This window comes from Oncorhynchus nerka, linkage group LG10 (genome assembly GCF_034236695.1).
Source record: "Oncorhynchus nerka isolate Pitt River linkage group LG10, Oner_Uvic_2.0, whole genome shotgun sequence".
NCBI classification, from domain to species: domain Eukaryota; kingdom Metazoa; phylum Chordata; class Actinopteri; order Salmoniformes; family Salmonidae; genus Oncorhynchus; species Oncorhynchus nerka.
In genome coordinates, this window is record NC_088405.1 from 47,803,547 (window position 1) to 47,818,330 (window position 14,784).

The window sequence follows — 14,784 nt, forward strand, 5'->3', positions numbered from 1 at the left end:
CACTGTATTTTTACTGTTGTTTTTTCCCCCTTACTTATCGACGGTTCACTTGATACCTATTTTTTACTTAAAAATGTCACTGATGGTTATGGCCTGTAAGTAAGAATTTCACTGTGAGGTCTACACCTGTTGTTTTCGGCGCACGTGACGAATAAACTTCTATTTGAATTGAAATGTTGACAAATGCTGATAGAATCTTATAGTCCCAAGCACTCGGTCACATAGAGTAGGCTAGAAGGCTAAACTGAAAAAACCTTAACTGCAACTAAAGCCCACATTAAACTTAAAATGTACCAAATAAAATGATGGCGGACCAGCATAAGCACTTCTGTGCAAGGGCGTTCATTTACATAGTGATTCCGAAAGAAACCAGTACTGCCTCAAAAGTATACATTATGGGGACAGCTAAACAGTGCAGTCCCATTATTAACAACCCAACGAAAAGGCCCCCTTGAATTGAGTCTCCTTTTGTAGGTGGAAGCCCCTCCATTAAGAACATATCAAACATACAAATCAAGCCATTACAAACATCAAAGCATACATTTTCCACTCAAGCTAAACATTTTATGAATTATCTTCATTGTACCTTTGCAATCGGTTTAGCATAATTGAATATAGCACAATATATAACACATTTTTTATAACCCCACCACTATTGACATGGTGTCTTCCAATCTGCCCATACACATGAACGCGCAATTCTGGACAGGCACTACAAAGCCAACACGATTGCCGTAACTCGGGTCCTTATTCCAGCATACCCGGAAACTACAGAGATGGAGAGAATGGAACAGAAACAAACAAAGCGCTCATCCAAAACATTGATAAGTACAATAAACGCCGCGTAAATTAAACATGAAAGCGTGTGTGTGTGTGTATTCTCTATACCATAACAAACTATAACTGAAGGGAGGTAAGAATGTGTGTAATGCATAAACTGAGATCGCTAGGTTAACGTGTGAGTCGACCCACATTGCCAACGGAGCTGAAAACGGAGCAGGGAGGGAGAGATTGTGTGTGTGGGTGTGTTTTATTTCACCAAAGGCTGCCCGCAGCTAGTGACGGACACGCTGGTTTCGTAGTAGGGGTTACAGACGTAAATATGAGTCACCTGTTCAGCAAGGCATTTGGGAAATAATAGGTTAAGCCTAAAGAATTTGATATTCATAGTCATCAAATATTATTTAATGTGCACTCTACATTATTCAATCAGTTGAGTGAGTTTGTAGGTCTGTCGTGGCCCTGAGTCGGTAAGAACGTTATACTGGAAATCCCAAGGTTGCTTGTTCGATTCCCACTGGGGCCACGAGTGATGCCCAAAGTTAAGGATCTAAATGCAAAAATATGATTCTGAGAATTTCCTTTAAAACATGAACTCACATTGGTTTGAATGGTGTCAGCAATTTTTATCCTGTATTATTTTGAACTTAACACTAATTTTGGTATTTAGAGTACTATATAGGTAAAGATATTTGAACATAACAAGGCTGTCTAACGACATTTGCATATAGAACCTTATAGTCCCAAGCTCTCTATACAAAAAAAATGGATGGCCTCACTACTGTAAGTCGATTTGGATAAAAGCATCTGCTAATCATTTATACATTAATATTAAGTAAGATTATATTGTTCTCTGTGGTGTACAGTAATGAAAGTTGTCTGGAGGTTTTGATCCAAGCATGCAGCAGAGTCTTTACCGCACAGCTGTGAAGCGAGGGACCATGATGTAATTTTGGTAAAGAGGTGAAGGAAGAATTGAATCTGAACTTTGTACATAATTGGCTACAGATCGTTGTGTTCTTCCCCCAGCTGCCTGCGGCCCTACTGTTCTCTACTCTATGGTTTTCCCCTAGTGGAATCTCTTTCATTACCACGTCCCTCCCACAAGCCTCGCTGCTCACTCCCTGGCGTGTTCATACATGTGCTAGTCTTAGTCTCCTGTCGTCCTCTCTTTTACTGTACTCTCTCACGCTCTTTTTTTTCTGTTTTTAAAAGTACGATATCTCACACCCACATAAACACAACAGAAATCAAAACAAGATAGTCGAATGTTAATTATTAGTTCATTTCCAAGCTGTATTTGGGAATAGAGGATACATCTGTTTGTCTTTGACGGGTGTCCTTAAGCTGACAAGTCAAATTTCATTAAAATATTGAGTGATTGCGCAACAGCTCAATCATAATGTCATATTGAAATGGAATTGTAAATACTGTATAGATTGACATATGATAACAATAAACCCTGATCTAACAGTGTACATAATCTGAAAAAAATCACGGAATGCAATTTATGACTGAAACAAATGAATACTAATACCCATGTCGACAGCAGTTTTTCATTGTTTTTTTCAGCAGTTCCAGCAGATGATGATTGGCGTTTCCTCAGGGAAAGCTAGGAGGCTGTACAGTTATCTCCTGTGATGTCACTGAACTATACAACCTACTACCTCAACCTGTGGGAACACTGCCTGCATGGGGGGGGCAGCAGCAGCTTCGAATATGGCTGGGTAGATGGTGTGAGGTTGAAAGGAAGGGGATATGAGTACAGTTGGAGTTTGAGCTGGATATGGCTGGGGGTGTTAGCTGTGGTGAATAGGGCAGGAGACTTGGTTTTTGAGATGAGATTTGGGATAAGGCTGTGGGAATAGGGCAAAAAGGGGTAAAGTGAGGATTAGGAATATAACAGGTTTGGGAATAGGGATGGAAAATCTCATGCAGGAGCCCAATAGAGGTATGGCACTTGTACAATAAGGTTGTCCTAAGGGTGGGGCTCTACTGGATGTTATCCTTTAACCATTTAACCTTTCACCTCAAGTCCCTCTCTCCCTGCCCCAGCCCTGCCTCTCCATAAGGTTATCGCATATCGTCCTGATATGGTATTCCAATACCTTTCCTACAGCCTACCTGTACTGTATACTCCTAGGTCAGAGAGGGGTGCTGTGATGGCCACACAGACACATACCTATAGACACGAGCTTGTGCGACCAGTCACCACAAGTTCGGATCTACGGGTTTGTGGCAGCTGGCAAGTTCTCTTCGGGGACTAAACAAGATGAGGAATAGTCTTGTCTAAACTAGGAAACATGTTAATGATAACGTTATAATTTATTATCCATTTTTGGGAGTCCTTTGTCTGACGGAGGACAATAAGGAAACAGAATACCAGAATGCCTCCTAAAGGTCATGCGTTATCATTTGAGAACATGTGTCTCCTGTATAGTATATAATATAGTATACAACTGTCTCCTGTATAGTTCTATACTCTCTATATCCACTCTATCTGCTGGACATCTAGGTAGTGAAAACCCACTGAAGGACACAGTCTTCGCGCACACAAGATGGCGCTTCACGACACAAAACAACGAAACACAACACGACACAACGCAATATCAAAACATGACACAATCAATTGTCAGTAATAGAAAATGAAAGAATACCTCACTAACAAAAGAGCAATACAAATTCTGTCAACATTGTTTAGGAATGTTCACTTCCCCCAAACATGTAAGCCCCCATGCCATCTTTGTAAGTTTTAAATCATCACTGTATGACTAATAAATCACTGTGTTTATTTCATGAAAATAACTCAAAATATATGTTTTATTTATTTCCCTGAGCCTCCTTTGGCCCTTGAAATGATCATGTGGGTGTTAGGAAACTAATGTTAAGATATTTGTCTGATCATGGAGGTGTTAAGGTATTTATGTACACAGCCCTGATTGGCTGATAGGATGGTCTAGAGACCACCCTTTTACACAGGTGAACAGTCATTGGTCTATTATAATTAGATCACATAGTGACCTCATGATAGGGGCCAAAACTTTTCATCCCACCTGAACAGGTTGAATTCCAGGATTTTTCTTCCGATAAGCTCATACACAAAAAGGGTATTATCATACTTTTTACAATTTCAGATTGTTATTTAGACCTCATAGTGTGGAAATCTAATCTAAAACAAATACAGGAAATCACGTATTTAAATGCAATGCCCCTTTAAAATCTCATGGTAATTCCTCATTCATTTCTTGTAATATGTTTGCACTTCGGCTTCAACAAAAAATGTACTACAGTGAAGGACAGTTGTTAGAATCATTCATACACAAATTGAAATGATATTATTTAAAAAAAAATCTATTTATTTAACTAGGTAAGAAATGTAGGAAAGCGCATGGAAACCTTGCCTGAATACAGGTTCAGACTAATATGATTGTGGTGTTTGACAATAAGATAATGGACCCATCCTTGAGTGTATATTGAGGTATCAAACTTTTGTCCCGAAAATATATATATTAAAGCAAGATTTTATATTCTTTATCAAATGTAACCTTCAATAACAAGCCGAGGTTGATACACTGCACTACTATTCTGTTTGACAACTGAGGGAGACCTTCCAAATCTGTCCGTCTGAAATGTATTATATACCACTTGTCAGTTGAGAAAAGATTGAAGATCTCCTGTAATATGGCACAATGAAGTGGACAAGACACATGACTGTCATATGCGCTTGGCGTTGTATAACCCTTATAAATGACTCATATACTTTTGCCTCTCAGTATCCAAATCTGAAAGGGATGAGAGAGAATAGTACGTTGGTTATTACAATGCCTTATTGCATTTTCATGTTAGCGTATATTCATTATTTTCAAGAGGTAGCCAGGAAAGATCATTCAAGTGTCCACCATTTGTATCCGGGACAGACAATTAATATTTCATTTCAGATATGTCTGCCCATCTTCCTGATTTCTGAATTGTAATATAAAAATTGACCTGTACAGACTTTGCAAATAATATCTGTTACCACTTAAATGTCAGGGTGTGAGTACATTTGTTGAAGAAATACTGCAATGCAGAATTGCAACAAAAAAACTAGTGAAAATGGATTTAAATCTGGCCATAGCTCTTATATAAAGACAATTTAATAACTGCTGTAGAGAAAGTCACCCCAGGGGATAGTGCAGAAGGTATAATTAAACAATGAATAAGATAACAGTTAAATGAAAGGTCACATGAATTAACAGTAAATCAATGAACTCAATGAGTTCTGCTGAGCCACCTTGTCACTCTAATCCCTACAGAAACACAGCACACCTCTTGATTAAGGTGTGTAACAGAAATGATAGACTGACATTCAACTACAAATTGAAAAGGTCATTCAATTGTCATAGCGAACTGTAAATCATAACAAAACATGGCTCTGAAAGATATTTTTGATTTGAAAATGCAATGTTTCGTTCATGTACTTCACTACACTATCTTTCAGAACGATCACTCAAATATTTTTCACAAGCTGAGGGTGAATATACACACGAGGGAGAGATTTAATTAGCTTTATTTATGTTACCGTACTTATCTCAGAGAAATATAGGAATTCACAATCACCCTTAAAAACAATATAGGTACTATAGGGTAAGGTCAGTTGAACATGAGAGAATGAGAGGTACAGAATCATAGGTCAAGTTTCGCACTTATCACGACAAACCAAGACCAAGAGAGAAATTAATTGAGAAATGAATAGAAAAATACAGAAATACGAAAAGAGAAATGCCAACGTACTGGTGTGGTAGTGGGTAGCCAATGGTGTGGGCTGGAGCCAACATGGTGTGGGAACCAAAGGGCTGGTCAGTCCTCGTCTCCTCGCCTGGCATCAAAATGGAGTCAGGCTTGGTGGACAGAGTAGGCCGGCTCTTTCAGTGAAAATACAGCAGGGACCTGGAACAACACACACATTAATTGTTACAACCACATTGTGAACAGAGCAAAGAGTCTGTCTGACCCCCTTAAACCAGACACACACACACATACACACACCCAGACACACACACACACACATATACAACACACAGTCACAAACCCATCCCAACGGTAGAATACCCCAAAAAAAGAGTTCAGAAACTACTAGCGAAAAAAGCCCAATAATAGCAGCATTGTTTAAAAAAAAAAGAGAATATCGGCAAATCACCGGCTGAAATTGAAGCAAAGATACTGTCCCCCTCTGTCTTTCTTCTTTCTTTCACCCTCCTGTCCTGCTGTCCTATACCCAATAACAGGGGTACAAAACCCAAACCCCCAAGATGGAGTTTGAAAAAATCTACGGCGAGCTAGAGACGGCGTAAGGTTGAATGCAGACGGTGAGATGTGGTCGAGGAGGAGCTGTTGTAGCTGCTCAGGGCTGGCTACAGAGAAAGTGGAATTTGTGACCATGCAAAGGAAAGGGTGGTGTTTTCTTTTTTTTTTTGGCGCTGCTTCATTTTGCCTGTTTTTTTTTTATCCCAGCAGGGTCCTTGGCTGCGGTTCTGACTCTCCTTAGCTGTGCCAAAACGTTGGACGTTTCCTTTTGTTTTAAACTCCCCTGAATTGAACCGAACAAGGGAATGACAAAAAGATATCGCCTCGAACAGGCAGGGGAAAAATTGACCCATAAATGTTCAAAGCAGAGCAAAAGTTAGAGAGGAAAAGAGGAGGGAAAGAAAGAGAGACAGAGAGAGGAAAAAGCGAGTGTGAGAAAGTACAAGATCAAAAATAACAGAAGCTTAACAGAAGATTGAGGAGAGAAAAAAAACAGACATTTTGAAGGAAAAGTGAATACTGAAAAGGACTGATTTTCGCACCGGACTTTTCTTTGCAAACATGTCTCCCATCTCTCCCCAAACGCGAGCGAGCCAGCTGCCTAGTGAGTCTCCTCACCTCTCCTCCGCCCTCTCCATAACAGAGCAGCCCTCGCCTCAGCCCCAGCCTTTCCAATCTACGCCACGTAGTGAGAGACATAGAGAGAGAGAGAAAGAGCAGCCACTTTTCTCTCCCCTTTCCAAAATGGCTGAGGGCCTGGGCCGGAGAGAGAGAGTAGCGCTTGTCACGAGAGGGCTGTCTCACCCCGCCTCACCCCTTCTCACCCTGCTGAAACAGAGCAACTCTCTCTCTTAGTCTCCTTCCTCTCACACACCCTTTGTCCCATTCACTCACTGTCAGGCCAGAGCAATGGCGCACAGTTGTGTCGTCACCCCGTAGGAAGAAGCCTTGGTCAGCCTGGACCAGCCTGCCATGCAGGGAGGATGCTGCTAGTAGTGCCAGTAGTGCCTGGCTGTATGATGATGAGTCTGGTAAAATATATTATCTGCCTATCTGGCACGCGGTCTGGCAGTTCCATCTAGCTAATCTCCTCCTGATGCAGTGATATGTATTTTCTTGCTGTCTGGTTTTGTGTCTCTCTGTCTGAATGTATGACCCATATCTTTAACCTTTTCAATACTATTCAGGATATGAAAATCACAGAGATTCTGGATCCAGAGGGAGTCATTTCAGTGTCGCACGTGCTAACACCTCATTTCCTCCTGATGTTTAAGGGGATATATTTACCAAGCTGATTAAATTTCAGCTGGTACACATTTTCAACACACGACATTGACACAAAAAATAGAAAAAAATTGTATTAATAATATTTTTGCTTTCTCTCTGTTTTGATTTGGCAGTCAATTTGTAGCTGCATGAAAACATGACAATTGCAGACTAGTAGGCTAGGTTATTGTTCATCCACATTTTGGACATTTTATCAATTATAAATGGTCCAGCATTTTAAATGACTACCTCAAGACCTTACAAATCCCATCTGTGTACTGCTGTCAGCCAACCCATTTCAGTCTATTGGAAGGTATCTTTATATGTCTGAATGTAGTAACAAAAATGTTCTGCCAAAGACCCTTGCCTTGACAACTATTTTGCTTTGATGGAATTATTCAAAATTAATTGTGCTCCAGTCCTTACAATGAATAGGCCTGAATTTAAATAATATTTAATAGCTAAATGTATGTACCCTACCATACACAAACATTCTTTTGAACAGTACGCATGTGGCCTGGTCTAAAAATAATAATATTAAAATGAATAGGAAAATAAAATGTATTTTTGTACATACACATACCCCTCCCCCTTCCATCCCACCAACACGTGAAATAACCTATTTTAAAGCAGTGTCAGGGAGAAGCTGTGTAAATAATAATTGGAACTCTCTCTGTCTCCCAGTCTGCCTGAGTCTGCTGTCTGAGCCCTGCCAAGGGTCTGCTGTCTCCTCTCTTCCACAGCCTCACACAGCCACCACTTGAATCTCAATGAACACATTTGACTTTCAGGACACACATTGCCAAGTCCCCTGGCTGGCTGTCGCAGTGCCTAGACGAAGTCCCAAATTATACCCCATCCCCCAAAGGGCCCTGGTCAACAGTAGTGCACTATATAGGGTGACATTTTGGAAGCCTAGTCTACGTGGAGAACTAAGGCCCCCTCTGGAGCAGCCGGGGAAACAAAGAGGAAGGCAGATGAGGCAGACATGGGCACAACCCCAGACTAAGGCCCCATACAGCACCCCCTAGAACGTGCTAGAACCCCCAGAGGACAAAGGCCAACACCCTTCTGGGGAGAGGGGTGAGGAAGCAAGGGAGAGAGGGTGACAGACATACATGGGAGGCATAACCCCAGACACCACAGAACCCCAGAGAACCACCCAGAACCCACAGCGAACAAAGACTTAACACCCACCAGGACCCAGCCAATGTCAATCAGTAAGGGAGAGAAAGAGAGAGAAGTAGAAAAGAGAGGTCAGAGACCCAAAATATCATAATCACTAGCGGCAATGCAATATACTGTAATATACTGTAATATATTGTCATATATATCCAAAATCCTTTACAACTTATGCTAACTGTCAATGGAAACCAGAGTGACTTACATGAGCAATTAAGGTTAAGGGCCTTGCTCAAGGGCACATCAACATATTCTTCACCCAGTCAACTCGGTGATTCGAACCAGTGACCATTTGGTTACTGGCCCAATGCTTTTAACTACTAATACACATATATCATGTAAGAGCAGATAATGTACAGTGTAATGTGGAGCAATTATGCTGTTTCTTTAAAGCAGTCTTACAGTTCCTCTTACAGTTTTGTGTCCAAACTGGCATCCTATTCTCTATATAGTGCACTACTTTGGACTGATGTGTGCAGAGAGGTTTATCTTTGTTTTCCAACATGTCTCTCTGGGCTCTGAACTCTTTTTTCTTTCCGGTAACTGATGAATCATGTCCACTGAGGCCCAGAGAGTGAACACACTGGTTACAACCACATAATAGAAAACGACAGCGTCACAAAGACAGACAGATGCACGAAGACTAACGAACCATCACTCAACCAGGGAGAGGACAGTCATAAAAAAAAATATATATATATATATATATATATATATATTAGATAACGATATAACCACAACATCCAGAGATTCCAGAATTGATAAAAAAATTCAAACATTGTGAAACTATGACCAAAAAGTTAAGAATGGCTGGTCATGAGATGGCAAAGCTGTTAACTAGCTAGCTGCCTACTTAACAACCAAATGACACACAACATCTGTTTGTAGCGAAGCCAACATCCAGTCCTAGAAATCATGCTTGATTCACTAACTCTTGTTCTGTTTCTTTCTTTTATCCCTCCCTCATGCCCTCTCTAGCTTCTTCCGTTGCTTGCCATATTATCCAAAAGTCTAGTGCTCTTAACAGAAAAGTGATGAGAGAAGACAGACAGACAAAGGAGGAGAGGACAGTAGAAAGTCAGTAAAGGGATAACACAGCTGCTCAACAACTTTGTTCCCTAATAGTCTCATCTCATCTTCTCTCTCTTTGCATGGTGATCTCATCTACTGCCTCTCCTACAGACAGACACTCTTGGAGCATTGTTGCCTGTAGCTGAGATACCATCTTGGAGCACTGTACTCGATGTAGCGAAGACTGGGTTGATTGCATCTTGGGAGTACTACAAGGATAACGTTGCGTCTCCTTTAAGTTGGTGGCAGCTCAGTTGTCAATAGTTTTAGTGTTTCAAAGCACTTCATTTTAATAGTGGCTATGACTGGAGACTGGGATAGAGAAGTCAACTTACTGACTGACTGAGATCAGGTGTTTCAGTTTAGACCAAATTAAAGATGTAAAGGCTTATGTGTTTGATACGGACCTTAAAACCTGTTAAACTCTGAACGGTTGTTTTGGGCCCTGTACTGGGCCCAGCAAGTTTTGGGGGGTACACCCTAAAAAAAATTGTGGTCAGAAAATAGGAAGTGATATACACTGAACAAAAATAAAAATGCAACATGCAACAATTTCAAAGATTTTACTGAGTTACAGTTCATATAAGGAAATCAGTTAATTGAAATAAGTTTATTAGGCCCTGATCTATGGATTTCACATGACTGGGAATACAGATACACATCTGTTGGTCACAGATACACTACATGACTAAAAGTATGTGAACACCTGCTCAATGAACATCTCATTTCAAAATCATGGGTATTAATATGGAGTTGGTCCCCCCCTTTCCTGCTATAACAGCCTCCACTCTTCTGGGAAGGCTTTCCATTAGATGTTGGAACATTGCTCCGGGGAATTGCTTTCATTCAGCCACAAGAGCATTAGTTAGGTCGGGCACTGATGTTGGGCGATTAGATCTGGCTCACAGTTGGCGTTCCAATTAATCTCAAAGGTGTTCGATGGGGTTGATGTCAGAGCTCTGTGCAGGCCAGTCATGTTCTTCCAAACCAATCTCAACAAACCATTTCTAAATGGACCTCGCTTGTGCACAGGGGTATTGTGTCATGCTGAAACAGGCAAGGGCCTTCCCCAAACTGTTGCTACAAAGTTGGAAGCACAGAATCATCTAGAATGTCATTGTATGCTGTATGTAGCATTAATATTTCCCTTCAATGGAACTAAAGGGCCTAACCCAAACCATGAAAACAGCCCAAGACCATTATTCCTCCTCCACCAAACATTACAGTTGGCACTATGCATTTGGGCAGGTAGAGTTCTCCTGGCATTCGCCAAACCCAGATTCTTCCTTCAGACTGCCAGATGGGGAAGCTTGATTCATCACTTCAGAGAACGCATTTCCACTGCTCCAGATTCCAATGGCAGTAAGCTTTACACCACTCCAGCCGACACTTGGCAATGCGCATGTTGATCCTAGACTTGTGTGTGGCTGCTCGACCATGGAAATCCATTTCATGAAGCTCCCGACGGACAGTTTGGACCTCTGTAGTGAGTGTTGCAACCGAGGACAGAATATTTCAGCACTTGGCTGTTCCGTTCAGTGAATTTGTGTGGCCTGCCACTTCTCGGCTGAGCCGTCGTTGCTCCTAGATGTTTCCACTTCAAAATAACAGCACTTACAGTTGACCGGGGCAGCTCTAGCAGGGCATAAATTTGACAAATCGATTTGTTGGAAAGGTGGCATCCTATGAAGGTGCCACATTGAAAGCCACTGAGCTCATCAATAAGGCAATTCTACTGCCAGTGTTTGTCTATGGAGATTGCATGGCTGTGTGCTCGATTTTATACACCTTTATAAATGATAACTTGTTCTCAACTTGCCTACCTGGTTAAATAAAGGTTACATTTTTATTTTTTTTATAACAAAAAAAATCTCCTTCGCATAGAGTTGATCAGGCTGTTGTTTGTGGAATGTTGTCCCACTCTTCTTCAATGGCTGTGCAAAGTTAGTGGATATTGGCGGGAACTGGAACGCTCTGTTGTACAAGTCGATCCAGAGCATCCCAAACATGCTCAATGGGGGACATGTCTGGTGAGTATGCAGGCCATGGAAGAACTGGGACATTTTCATCTTTCAGAAATTGTGTACAGATCCTTACAACATGGGGCTGTGCATTATCATACTGAAACATGAGGTGATGGAGACGGAGGAATAGCACGACAATGGGCCTCAGGATCTCGTCATGGTATCTCTGTGGATTGAAATTTGCCATCGATAAAATGCAATTGTGTTTGAAGTCTGTAGCTTATGCCTGCCCATACCATAACCCCAACGCCACAATGGGACAGCCTGTTCACAACGTTGACATCAGCAAACCGCTCACCCACACAACGCCATACACGACCCTGTCTGACATCTGCCCGGGATAGTTAAAACCGTGATTCATCCGTGAAGAGCACACTTCTCCTGCATGCCAGTGGCCATCGAAGGTGAGCATGTGCTCACTGACGTATGTTACGACGGTCAGGTCACGACGGCCAAACTGCGGTCAGGTCAAGGCCCTGGTGAGGACGAAGAAAATGCCGATGAGCTTCCCCGAGATAGTTTCTGACAGTTTGTGCAGAAATTATTCGGTTGTGCAAACCCACAGTTTCATCAGCTGCACGGGTGGCTCATCTCAGATGATCCTACACGTGAAGAAGCCGGATATGGAGGTCCTGAGCTGATGTGGTTACACATGGTCTGCAGTTGTGAGGCCGGTTGGACGTTCTGCCATATTCCTTTTGATGCCCTGGAAGCTGGTGTTTGGAGGATATATTGCCACTCGAAATATCAGCTTCTATGGCTTTATCACTTTTATACAACGGTTATCAACATATTCAAATAGTGATTGACATATTTTCATAAAAGTTGTTTTTATTAATTTATTTGTACTATTTCATCCTTCCAGAAGATATAGTCCCGACACAAATCGGGTTGCTACCCGTAGAGTTGCTACCCAAGCCGGCTGGTCATTCAGTCTTTTTGTTCTGTATCTATGGACGCGACCAGTTGTGGAAGAAGTACACAATTGTCATACTTGAGTAAAAGTAAAGATACATTAATAGAAAATTACTCAAGTAAAAGTGAAAGTCACCCAGTAACATACTACTTCAGTAAAAGTCTAAAAGTGTTTGGTTTAAAATATACTTAAATATCAAAAGTACATGTAATTGCTAAAATATAGTATTGAAAGTAAAAGTACAAATCATTTAAATTTCCCTATATTAAGCAAACCAGACTGCACCATTTTCTTGTTTTTTTATTCATGGATTGCTGGGGGCACACACCAACACATCATTTACAAATGAAACATTTGTGTTTAGTGAGTCCGCCAGCTCAGAGGCAATAGGGATAACCAGGGATGTTCTCTTGATAAGTGCGTGAATTTGAAAATGTTCATGTCCTGCTAGCCATTCAAAATGTACTTTTAGGTGTCAGGAAAAATGTATTGAGTAAAACGTGCATTATTTATTAAGGAATGTACTGAAGTAAAAGTAGTCAAAAATATAAATAGTAAAGTAGAGTACAGATACCCCAAAAAACTACTCAAGTAGTACTTGAAAGTATTTTTTACCTAGGTGCTTCACACCACTGGACGCAACCCAGTCGTTCTGACTAAATGCTCCAACTATGGCTAACTTACATTCACGTCAAAAAGTGCAGCTAAGAATAACAGCAAGGTAGCTGCATTTGTTTCTGCTGTTTTCTAGTGACATTTATTTTGATACATCCATGACAATGAGCTAATGAGGCTCGATTTCACCTGGCATGTAAAATGTGCTCTCTCGTCAGGACACTGTTGTTTAGAGGAGCTAGCCAACAACACAGCTAAAACAATCACTTCAAACTGAAGCTGGAAAGACTGATAACGATCCATAAAAATTATGCCAGCTGATTCATGATTTCGACTGGCTGTGAAACGCAGCCTGCCTGCCTGCTTGTCTGGTCCCGACTCCAGACACATTCATTACTATGGGACAGCTGGAGATCGAATTTCAATATTGAAACAATGTTGTAAATGTTGGAGAGACAGACAGCAAGGTTTATACAAATCTCAGCTGTTGAAAACTAAATGTTAGTCTAAAATGTTTTTGAGAAAATGTCTTGATGCTTTTTATAGTGGAGATTAGGTTTATATAGTGCCTGGCTGGGCTGATGAGACAGTGGATTGCGCAGTCAGATGGAACAGAGTTAAACAGACATTTTAACGTCATAGATTTAGCCAGTGGCAACTTGTGGAATAGACACCGGCTGGAATGCGGTTTTAACCAATCAGGACTAGACCCACCCGTTGTATAAAAAAATGAAGTTGAAGGTGGCTTATGGTAGAGAAAGGAACATTCAATTATCTGACGACAGCTCTGTTGGACATTCCTGCAGTCAGCATGCCAATTGCACAAAACCTTAAAACTTGAGACATCTGCGGCATTGTAATGTGTGACAAAAATGTGCACCTGTGTAATGATCATGCTGTTTAATCAGCTTCTTGATATGTCACACCTGTCAGGTGGATGGATTCTCTTGGCAAAGGAGAAATGCTCATTAACAGGGATGTAAACAAATTTGTGCACACAACTTGAGATAAATAAGCTCTTTGTGCGTATGAACCATTTCTGGGATCTTTTATTTCAGCTCATGAAACATGGGACCAACAATTTACATGTTGTTTTTATATTTTTATTCAGTGAATCATTTGAAAGCTATAGCCCTTGTCTTTTTGGAAATGTCAATACGAATCTTCTGAAGTTGTCACATTAAGCCAGGGGTGAGAGAGGAAGAGAGGGAGATCTAAAGGTTGTAAGAAAGGGGGACCTAATTACTATATTAATCTGTTTGTAATTTCTATTTATCTTCAGGAACTGGTGCCTTGGTGTTAATCACCCTGAAAACAATGCCGCTGCTCCAGCCAAGAGTACAGCAATATTAACACATCATATCTCACATGACAGGCAGACAGGGAGAGGAGAGAGAGAGAGGGGAGATAGAGAATGAGAGAAGAGAGAATGAGAAGGAGCGTGTGAGAGAGAGAGAGAGAGAGAGAGAGAGAGAGAGAGAGATGCAGAGGGAGAGAAGAAGATAGAGATAGCCTGCCTATGAAGCTGTGAGGGGAGCGCCAAGCCCCGATGAAGAAATGCAGGGATTTGCAGTGAAATTAAACTGACTAATTCCATTAATCTACCCAATTGAGCAGCTCCACTGGGAGAGGGGGATAGGAAAG

The 14,784-nt window shown here is 41.2% G+C and overlaps 1 long non-coding RNA gene across 1 annotated transcript in view; it reads right to left on the minus strand.

Annotated features, from left to right (window-relative positions):
• Positions 1-5,313: 5,313 nt before the first annotated feature.
• Positions 5,314-14,784, minus strand: part of LOC115135408 (uncharacterized) — a 118,690-nt gene continuing 109,219 nt past the window's right edge. The window contains exon 3 of the long non-coding RNA XR_003864497.1: positions 5,314-5,709. This is a non-coding gene — a long non-coding RNA (uncharacterized LOC115135408). The remainder of the gene's footprint in view (positions 5,710-14,784) is intronic.